Here is a 12,059-nt window from a genome sequence, read left to right on the forward strand (position 1 = left end):
CTCTCTGCTGGGACTGGTCCTTCCTCACTCTCAACGCAGCTCTGACTTATTATGCCCATCTGTTTATTATTCTGACGCAGTTCATCTCTAAAATCCAAAAGCAATTCCAAAAGTTCCTTCAGAAAGTCAGCCAAGTCAGGTGATGATGTTTTGTCTACTGCCATCCTTCTCATCTCCAACCTGCCACAGGTTTTTGACTATAAGACCTACCAGGTTCTGTCAGCATTACAGAGGTGTGCATTTGTGTATGCGCGTGTGCGTGTTTTAAATGCATTGACACTGTAGCTATAAAATGAGGCTGACAAACAAAAAGGAAATTGGAAAACAGATGTGGGGCCTTGCTATTCATTTTTTTCATTATGTCTTGCTTGCAAAATGGAGGTCACACCTGAAATCTAGCAGTTCTGATGCCCCAGAGGAGTTGCAGGTGCCTTTAGATTTCATGGCATTTGAATCCAAAACACCCGAGCAGGAGAAATGCAGGCAAGTCTTCCGTTAAAATCAGTGAGGAGGTGGAAATGAAGGGGGAAAGAAAACAAAGGCAATTACACCAAAAGTAAAAGTCAATGCAGGCGATCTCAAAACTGAAAACAAAAGGCAAAATTATATTAACAGTACAGGTACATTAATACTGAGAAAGTACAAAAGTCTACACAACAACATATTCACTTATGAAATTATGCAAAATGGACTACTGAGCCAAATTAAACAGTAAATAATGAGACAGTGAAGCAGCAATGCATATTGATTTCCACATTGTAACTTGCCCTCCAATAACCAAACAAAGAACTCCACTCTTACAAATTTAGGATTCTGCTGCCAACTGTCACTTAGCCTCACTGGTTTTAACAACTGTGCTAATAGCCAAATTGTTCAACCTCTGCACGTAATCATTCTTGACTTTTTTCCCCCAAATCAAAGTGTAGGTCAGAACTCTACTTCTGCTAGAAGGGGGCCAAAAGGCCCCCCTCTAGTTCACCATCCCATTTGCATATTGCAAACTGAGGAGTGTCTTTTTGCTTACAGTGGTACCTCTAGTTATGGACTCAATCCATTCCGGGGTGCCGTTCGCACCCTGAAAAGTCCGTAACTAGAGTGGCGCTTTTGCGCATGTGCGAAACTGCGATAGAGTGCTTCTGCGCATGCACAAAGCATGCAGAATGCTTCTGTGCATGCGTGAAGCGTGCAGAACGCTTCTGCACATGCGTGTGCAGCGGAACCCAGAAGTAAACACGTTCTTAACATGAAAAAACGCAAACTGAAGTGTCTGTAACCCGAGGTATGACTGTATTTGTGGGCGCAAAAAGAGCCAAAGCTGGTGTGAGCACAATGCCAGAACTCCTAGTGGTTGAGGGGCACAATTATTTACCCAAGATGCCTTTGACCAGGGGAGAGGAAACATTTTAGGCCCAAGACACACGTTCCCTTCTCAGCAACATGCCAGGGGCTACATACTCATGGTTGGTGGTACCAGAGTGGGTGGAACAATTAATGCAATTGTAACCTTTGTGCTGGCCAGTATATACAGTACACACAGTACACACTTCTTTCTCCTTCATCCTATGAAGCAAGAGGCATTATGAGAGTTCAGGGACCCTTTCCAGTTAGCCAAAAACACCCAAGGAGGGTGAAAAACAGGGCTTGTGGGAGGTGTGACTGGAAAGGATGTCTGGCCTGGGAAGAGTCCCAACAGAGGTTTGAAGGACCAACTGTGGCACCCAAGCCTGAAGTTCCCCACCTCACCCTTAGACTATATAAAGTCTGACCTCGTTCAGATCAGCTTCATGACAATTGTATGTTATTGTGGCAGGACTCCTGGGGACACCATCATCACTACCGCCAGCACCAGATAGGCGAGAAGAAGAAGAAGAAGAAGAAGAAGAAGAAGAAGAAGAAGAAGAAGAAGAAGAAGAAGAAGAAGAAGAAGAAGAAGAAACTACTCTCCCCAGCAAACAAGCTGTGAGCTGCTGAGTGACTTCAGGAAATTCTTTGATCCTTGTATGCACCAAATTTCTAGTCAATAGTTATTGGAACAGAACTTTGGACTCAACCCAAATTAGCATACTCATGGACACAGAGCATTCATCAAGCCTTGCAAACAAAGGCTATGTGAGCTTCACAGAACTGCTTCTGGGGTTGCTTGAGCATCCTGAACTTGGCCATTCCCCCTACAGTAGCAAACAAGTAATTGCATTTACCTGCTTTAGGCTAGCACTATTAATACACCTTGACATGACATATCACCTGGGAAATTTGAAAAACTTGTTTTCGCCTCTCAAATATGGCAGGCACTTCAGCTTTAAAGGAGAAAAGATATAAAGATTTTTGTTATACTTTACCACCTGCAGTACAGATGCACAAGATTTCAGCTTGATGTTTCATACAGAGAGCTCATGGGGTGATTTATCCAAGATCCAGATTCCATTGCTGCTGCAAAGCTTTTTGCTCTCTACCTTGTTCTAGTCCTCATTAGTAAAGGGGGGGGGTAAGGCAGCACAAAATGATGTGGGATCCCCTTTTTAACTGTCTACACCATTAAAACACAGTGGTCCTAATCCTTGTACGGGCAAAGGTCCACAGAAGCGTACTCCTTGTACTAGGCAGTGGGCTACACAGAAAAATGTGTGCATTTCTGATTTGAATTTATTTTCTGACTACTGGATTAGGAATAGCTCATACAGAAAATGTTTTCATCTCCAGAAGCCACTATTACAAGGGTGCAGAATCTTTGACCCTCCAGATGTTGTTGGTCTCCAACACCCTGACCATTGATGATGCTGGCTGGAGCTGGTGGGATCTGGAGTTCAACAACATCTGGAGGGCACAAGGCCCCCCCAATGTTGCACTATTACTACTGCTTCTTGTCTTTATTTTATCCCCCTCCCCCGCTTAATTTTAACCCATATATAACTTATAATAAAATGTCTAAAAATCATAGAGTGGTGTTCAACTAAGTTTTACTCAGAGCAGACTCAGTGAAATTAATAAACACGATTGAGTTAGCACCATTATTTGTAATAAGGGGAACTTAATTGAATGCCACCCATGTGTTGTAAAATAGAGTGTTGCATTAAAAATGTTTCTCAGAATCATCATAGTCCACACTGCTTTTCAAAGCTAAACTCAGTTATAGTCCCGCTGCACACACACTGTTGCATTGCGACCGGATTTAGCTTCCCCCCCCCCCGAACCAATCAGGAGCCAAGTAGTGAACATGATGACATCACTGCTTAATTACTTAAGTCATGGTCCTCCGTGTGCCAGTAGTCATGCTGGCCAAATGACCCAGAAAGCTGTGGACAAACGCCAGCTCCCTTGGCCTGAAAAGCGAAATGAGCACCTCACCTCAAAGTTGTCTTTGACTGGACTTAACCATCCAGGGGTACCTTAACTTAGTTTATCTTATCTTAGCTTAGCTTAGCTTAGCTTAGTTTAGCATATCTTAGCATAACTTAGTTTACCTTACCTTACCTACTTATGTCATTTTATGTCAGCCTGGATAGCTCAGCTGGTTAGAGCATGGTGCTGATAACGCTCAAGGTTGTAAGCTCAATCCTCATATGGATCCCCTTCATTGCAGCGGGTTGGACTAGATGATCCTCAGGGTCCCTTCCAATTCTACAATTCTATGATTATATGCCCCACCAAATAGGCTTCAGGGTGGCAATGATTTGATGAGATTATTTAATTTTTATACCGCTTAATATGTCAAAAATATATTTAAAATATCTCTAAGCGGTGTACGAAAAAGCAACAACAGACAACCTAAGCAAAGTATTAAAAATACACAGTTACATATAAAAATGTTACATTAATACAAAGTTACATATATATATATATATATATATATATATATATATATATATATATATATCAATATCAATTCATTTTCCTCTGACCTTCCGCTCAGCCTCTGGGTTCTCACCCAGGGTCCTCACCCAGGAGGAATAAGCAAAGTCATCATTTTAAGCAAGTTTATATTTTGCATCCACTTTCTGCAAAACATTCAGTTCAGCCAAGCAATATAACTGAGAAATGTGGGGGACAGGATTATGTAATCCAGTAATTTTGTAGAACATCAGATGCCATAAATTCAGAGGAACACTAGATGGCAATAACTACTCCCTGAAAATTATTATTATGCTTTTAAAGGATTTTAAAGTTTAATTTTCCACTTACAGAGAATCAGTTCATATATTTGGAAAGCAGCCTACATGGTTGCATCAGAGTTTTCCTACTCAGAGAACTAGCTCTCTTGGAGACCAACTATAAGTGCATGCTAAATTAATAAGGCTAAGAACTAGTTCACACTTTCAAAACAGCCCCAAATGTACTATTTTGAGGAAAGCAGTAGTCACAAACACAGACCAAAAGCAGCAGTATATTACTGATTTTGGTTGTAATATTATAGAAAGGAAAGGCAGCTAAGCAGTGCTTTGAAACAAACATTGTGTTTGTATGCTGCCTTTCCATAGTTAAACCATGCTCAGTGGATCTTACAACATCCAAAGATAACATGATAACAAAAAATATCAAAATTAAGTAGCTGCGAACAATAAACAAGAACATCTCAGTTAAATAATAATAATAATAATAATAATAATAATAATAATAATAATAATAATAATTTATTATTTATACCCCGCCCATCTGGCTGGGTTTCCCCAGCCACTCTGGGCGGCTTCCAACAGAAAAATAAAACACGGTAATCTATTAAACATTAAAAGCCTCCCTGAACAGGGCTGCCTTCAGGTGTCTTCTAAAAATCTGGTAGTTGTTTTCCTCTTTGACATCTGTTGGGAGGGCGTTCCACAGGGCAGGCGCCACCACCGAGAAGGCCCTCTGCCTAGTATACAATGAAATCAAAACAAACACCACATCATTCACAACAAGGTCTAACAATACAGCTGCAAAAGCATATCAGTAACAACAAAAAATTAAGCATTTCTAATAGCCTGATCGCAACAAAAAAAAATCCCAAGACTCTAGGCATTCTGAGCAGGAGGTCTTGTCGGTTTCACAGGTGATGTGTTCTCTGGCTCCTTCAACCATCGCAACAGCTTTTGCAGCTGGAGTCAGTCAGGGCGCCACCCTCCCAGGCCAGTTGGAAACATGTCTGCAAATCGGGGAGCAGGTCTTTCAGGACTCTGAACATGTGGTCTCTTTGCTCAAAATCACTCAACCAATGACTGGTTTCCCTTACTCTTGCATATGGTTATGGTAAATTTTGGAATTTCGAACCTCTGAAGATACTCTGTAGATAGATAATTCCCTTTGATATACTGTACCATGGGGTATGAGGTCAAGGGACAATCTTGCAGCACCAGGGCTAAAATGTACCAAAATCCTGTTTACTAGAGCCATTATGGCATAGTAGGCAAAGGGTGTTGAGCTCGTAAGCTTGCAATTCGGATCTCAACTCAGTCAGGAAGCTCAATGGGTGGTAGGTGGGGAGCACTCTCCTTTCTCTCAACCTCTCCTTATCCAGCGCAGCAGATTATTAAATATTGCCTGCCAATATTAAATAGAGGGTTGTGCATTTTATGGTGTCTCTATGGTTGTACAGAATATTCAGCATAATGAGAAGTCCAAGGATTCTGAGGCAAAAGTTCAAGGTCCCAGCATTTTTGAAGTAAGTGATGTTATCATCTGAAAAGAGCCGTCTTCCCATAAGAGCACTAACTCCAGAGTTTAAAATTGCCTAGATGCGCCACTGCCTAAGAATCAAGGGACGAAAAATAGTAGGACCCTTACAAGAGAATTACAGCCTCTCTACAGATGTCTGTGCATTCCATCATTTCTGTTGGAGCCATATCAGAAATGCGGACCTTCTGTACAGGTTTCTATCCTCTGTAAATATATTCTCCTCTCGTTCTCCCCTCAGTGTGCTGAGAAACATCAAGGGTAAACACACACCTTTCACTGGAAAGAAATCAGATGTGTATAAGTACAGCAGAACTCTTGTTTGTGACCCTGAATCCAGCAGCCATCCAAGACAAGATGTCTATAATTCATACTGCACAGTTTTGTGGGATAATGAAAAAAATCTACATACATTAGAAATTATATATGTGTGTGTGTGTGTTTTTGTGTGTGTGTGTGTGTGTGTGTGTGTGTGTGAACAGTGGTTTTATAAGAGGCATAGGAAGATGCTCAAAGCAGGCAAACTTTTTTAAAAAAAAAGAAGTGAAAATTCAGAAGAGTATGAATAAGAGTATTGATTATACTGGAGTCACAAGAGGGCACATAGATCAAACAATCATTACATTTGATATGTAATATTTTCCAAGAAATATCTAGCAGGAATTCTTGCATCATTGCACCAGTCAATTCTCTGCTGCTATTTCATTTCCTGTAAGTTCTTCCCAAGTCACAGGACAATTTCCAGCAAAAATGTTATAATTCAAGCAATCCAGATGTTGCATTTTGCAAATATGTCCCTCTATTCTTTGTTCAGAAAGACACAATTTACACCACTAGAAAAAAGGTAAACAATACTTGTGATATTATCAAAGAGCATTAAAATGACAGTCCAGTGGTTCTTTCCTCTTCTCCTATTTTTGCAAAAAGTGATGTCAGATTCTAAGTAACAAAATCCACATTTCTCTAAGTGAGAAATTATTGCCTTATAGAGACATCTACTGGTAAAAAGATGGTTGTGAAGCTCAAATATTTCCTCTCTCCAATCGGGGCAGAAATCCCCAGAGTATTATCAGCATGTTGAAATCCATTCCCTCCCAATCTTTCAACGGTCACATCTGTCACAGTTCAAAGGGTAACATCGAAGTCTTACTCTGTGTTTAAATCGGCCTAATCAACTTTCAGAGGAGACGGTGTTTTTTAATTTTAGTATTATCATTAATTTAATAAATGATGTGCACCATTACTGTTTTGATAGCATGAATCCCATCAGTGTATATGAGTCTTTAAAAGTGCTTCACGGACTCAAAAGAATGGTTCTGATAAGCTTACAATTTGTATTTTCACCTCAGCAGGAAAAGATGACTTAGCAAAGTGGGGGAATAGAAAATAAGCAAATGCAACAACAGGAGGATCAGGAGGGGCAATATGTATTATTAGATGCAAAATCTATGCCCCTTGATGAAGATGATGATGATGGTGGTTTTGTTTGTTTATTTATTCAATTTATGTACTGTCCTTTATCAAAAGATGCATAGGCCATAGATTAATTAGTAACCATAGGCCTGGGTAAAGAGGAATGTTTTTTGCCCAGCATCTGAAGAAATTTTATGAAGTGAGACTCTCTGGGGAGAGCATTCCACAAGTGGAATGCCATAGAAAGTCCTGTTCTCTTTTTGCCAACCATTGAACCACTCTGGGAAAAGGGACATAGAGGAAAGCCTCAGATGGGTGCTTAGACAACGTTGTTTATCTTTATATAGAAACAACTTCTGGGTGGGCCTAAAATTGTGACCGTCTTCATCACACACACACACACACACACACACACACACACACACACACACACAGTGGCACTGAACAGAGATCCCCAGAGAATACAACCTATGTGTCTAAGATCCCCAATGAACTTTCCAGCACATTCCCACCTGGGGCTCCATGCTCCCCACTGACTAGTGTAGGCCACACACCAAGAGGAAAATAATGAAGAGGAGATGAAGTGACTAGAGTTGAACAATAAAGGGTGTGTGTGTTTTGTTTTTTAAAAAGGAAGCCTGCTCCATCACACTATTGACACTCCTAAAGAAACCACTTGGACAGGATTCCTGCATACAGGGGGCTGGACTAGATGATCCTCAGGGTCCCTTCCAACTCTACAATTCTATGATTCTGTGAGTGCTAGACTCCAGGCCAGCAGACTAGCCCTTCAAACCAGAGGTGGGTTTAGGGCAGGCACCCCCCAAACTGTGGCCCTCCAGATGTTTTGGCCTACAACTCCCATGAGCCCTAGCTAACAGGACCAGTGGTCAGGGATGATGGGAATTGTAGTCCAAAACATCTGGAGGGCCAAATTTTGGGGATGCCTGATTTAGGGCAACGTGACCAAGCCAATGCACCACAGCTATGATGTAGTGAACTGAACAGAGCAAAAGGCCAGAGGCGAGGAGGGTGCCACTGAAATTTGAAGGATGCAAGCCCACACATGCTGTAATTTACTCACCACTCTCCATAATAGAGCTACGTAATTTGGGCTGATAAGGATAAACAGCCACATTTGTTCTCCAGACCTTCTCACAAAGTCACTTGCTTGGAGCTGTCCGAGGTCCTACAACTGAGGTCCTAACTGCTTATCAACCAGGCATATCCAACTCCCAAGAGACTGTGATCTAAAAAAAAACTGGCAGTGATCTACCCATTGTCATTGGAGGGAGGAGGAGCGTGGGGTGGTGGGGTGGGTGGATTGCCCATAATTGTTGTGCTTTTTTTTTAGGAGAGAAGTGCCCAGAGTTGTTGAGCTTTTTATCTCAATACAGAGTTTTTTAGCTTTCACCCCATAACTTTTTGTACATGATAAGGATTCCGTGATCTACCAGGATCATCTGGGGATCTACCGGTAGATCATGATCTACTGGGTGTTTCATAGGCTTCTGTTAAGTGTGCTTATTCTGTCATCTAACTGTTGATGGGCAACATTAAAGACCCTGTTCTGGTCTGAGGGATTCTTACGGTTATATATATTTACACTGGACTAGAGGGCTGTCCCCAGCAATGTTGTACACATGAAGAGAATTGCTAAATGCACTAGGATGGTTTCTGGTTACTTGCAGCTGCCGCATCCTTATGTCATACAATGCTTGCTATTCTGCATAGAAAACATGAAGAATGGCTTGTTAATTAACATAACGAAGCAGAACTGAGAAATCATATAAGAAGAAAGCAAGAGAATTCACATTTTATACCCTATAAGATGTTTTGGAGCCATTTAAGTGCCACTGATTTTAATAGCACTTACATGCAGTCACTAACTAGTTATAGCAATCCAGAATGCTATCTTCTTTTTCTCCCCTTTACATTTCCTCTCTCCTCTATTCAAAATGACATTATTTTCATTATGTTTTTAGGAGGGAAATGAGTCTAGGTAGTTTATAGAGCTAATAGATACAGGTACATGAAAATAGGGGTAATCCTATAAAACGTGGGAATATATGATACGGCTGCAGTGGTTTCGAGGATATTAGTAATGCAAACTCCAAGAAAAGATTTTAAATTATTTACCTTTCTAGTTGAGCACATGTGTCCTGCAGCCAATTATCATGAGATACTGCCTGGAAATTAACCAGTCACGTTGTGTTTCTCTCTTCAGATTTACAATTAGTAATGCTATTAATGTTGTTCCTGTACTTAGTGTTACTAATTATATTGCTATGAACTAATGGTGTTAAAAATAGCAATAGCCATCAACTACCAATTAATGCTTAATGAGAGCACATAAACCCTGGCATTGTAATGAATATCCAGATTATTGCTCCTTTTGTTTTTCTTGGGATTCTGCAAAAACGGTAAGGTAAGAACCAGTAACTGGGGATGAAGGGCAATGATGTACAGTACCAAAGATAAAGAGGGAAAGGAAATGGGAGAAACCTAAGGTCCAGTTGCTACAAGAATGTCCTGGTGATGGTAGTTTCAGGGCATCTTCACATGCAAATGACGACTGCAAGATGCCCATGAGCTAGGAAGTTTTTTTGTTTTGTTATTTTTACAGGGGTTAAGCAATTTGTGCAGGTATTTTGACACCTGAGGTAAAATGCCTCACTGCTGGTGAAACGCCGTGATGGAATGGGGGGTGCAAAGGGTTCAAACCCCACCCACTAGACAGAGAAGATCCATTCCGGATCTCCCCTCCCTCACAGCATTGGGTTCCCATAATCCTTTGGGGGGGTGTAACGGGGCCTGATCCTTGTAAAGAAGGTAACCTGTCACTCCTTCCCTTTTCTGCTAGACTCTACTGTGGGGTGTGGGTGTGTTGGTGGTGATGGTGTAGGGGGAAATGGTGGGATCATAGACCTGGAAGGGACCCTGAGGGTCATCTAGTCCAACCCCCTGCAGTGCAGTAATCTCAACTAAAGAATCCATGACAGATGGCCATCCAACCTCCACTTAAAAACCTCCAATGAGTTTGTCCCACTGCCCAATATACACATAAAACCATTGGCTGCTCACTGTTGCCTGCCACTGCTGTGTTCCTTGCCCTTTTGAGTGGCTGCAGCACTGAAAAAAACCATTAAAATAACTCTCTCACATGCACACACTTCATAAGAAGAAGTCTGTGGCTTCCATTTTTTTCCAGCAATCCTTGCTGGAGATTAAGAAAATCCTTATCACTACCAATGGAGAACACAGGAGCCATTGATGGAGAGTGTGTTTTGCTCACTTCTCTAGCTGATCTCATTGCAGGAAAGGTTGCTGGGTCAGATGTAGCATGGGCTGTCTTGGACATGAGGCTTTGACTGCTCCTCATGCTTCACTGGGAAAGGTTCCCTTGGGCTGTCTATTAACTAAGCAGGCATGAAGGAGAGATAACGCGGAAGGAAGTTTTAAACACCCTATTGTTAGCCAGTGTGGTGTAGTGACGATAGACTGTAGTGACGATAGACTCGTAATCTGGTGAACCGGGTTGACGTCTCCGCTCCTCCACATGCAGCTGCTGAGTGACCTTGGGCTAGTCACACTTCTCTGAAATCTCTCAGCCCCACTCACCTCACAGAGTGTTTGTTGTGGGGGAGGAAGGGAAAGGAGAATGTTAGCTGCTTTGAGACTCCTTCGGGTGGTGATAAAGCGGAATATCAAATCCAAACTCTCTTCTTCTCCTTCTCCTTCTCCTTCTCCTTCTCCTTCTCCTTCTCCTTCTCCTTCTCCTTCTCCTTCTCCTTCTCCTTCTCCTTCTCCTTCTCCTTCTCCTTCTCCTTCTCCTCTCCCTCATGCACACTGAAGTGGTGTGTGTGTGTGTGTTTGGCCACTACACATAGCTAGCTAGCTAGAGTCTCTCATTGATCAATGTATGTACAGTTCAGCAAATTCAAACTATGACCCTCTTGCCTTTGGCATCTCTAGCCTCTGCATACTGAAAATTACATCAAGGCTGAATGCCTCAGTAACACCAGTGGCTGAGACCACATTGATCTTCCACCAGTTGGTATCTTTGAACTAATGATGCACCAGGGCAAGTTTTTTTCACAGCATCTTCTCAAATATAGTACTGTTTGCTTTATACTTAGCCAATCAGTGAAAATCAAAGGACAGAGATCAAGAAACCATCTCTATACACACATACAGGATTCTATGGCAAGTTTCAGCATAGCTATATGACATAACAGAATAACTTGGGTTGCACTATTTAGGATTAAAATGTAACTCCGACAGCCCCTAATGAAAACTTCCCAAAAGGCAGCTGTTCTTTCTTTTCTCCCTTTCCAAACAGGAGCTTTGAATAGCGATGTGACACCTCATCAAAACTGTCAAATTCAGGAAGCAACAAGATAAGAGTTTTAGACTCACCAAGAGCAATCCAAATAGATGCCTGTCAGCTGGAAACTCAAAGTAGGACAGGAGGAAGGAGAAACATTTTGAAAGAATGGGATGAACCATGAAGGAAAAGCTTGGGCTGCACACCACAAACAGGGCAGGGTGTGTTAGGTTTTTGTGTCAGTGTCCCATGGCTAGGTTCTCTTTCTATTCATTAATTAGTTTTCTTTTGTGGTGAGAGAGGGGAGGAGGGGAAGGGTTTGGGCTCAACTTAGCCACATCAATTTGTATACTGTCAGTGGGTTCTTGTTGTCTTGTTGGGCTGTGTATGTAAAAAAAAGGGAGCCATACCAGGATGAAGGAATCCTCTTTTATTTGTCCTTGTGTTAGTTTCATTGAGGTAGGTTCAGGCTGAGAGTGAGTGACAGGCCCAAGGTCACCCAATGACCTCTTGGCTCTGTGGTAATTTGAACCCAGGTCCCATGAACTATTGATTACATTTGACAATACTGATTAATGCATCTCTTTCAAACGCTATACAGTTTGATTCTGACAACAGGAATCAGGCCCAGAGTTCTTCAGCTCCATTTAGCTATAATTCCTAAGCACTTAGAAAT

Source organism: Zootoca vivipara, chromosome 5, assembly GCF_965207765.1.
Source record: "Zootoca vivipara chromosome 5, rZooViv2.hap1.1, whole genome shotgun sequence".
NCBI classification, from domain to species: domain Eukaryota; kingdom Metazoa; phylum Chordata; class Lepidosauria; order Squamata; family Lacertidae; genus Zootoca; species Zootoca vivipara.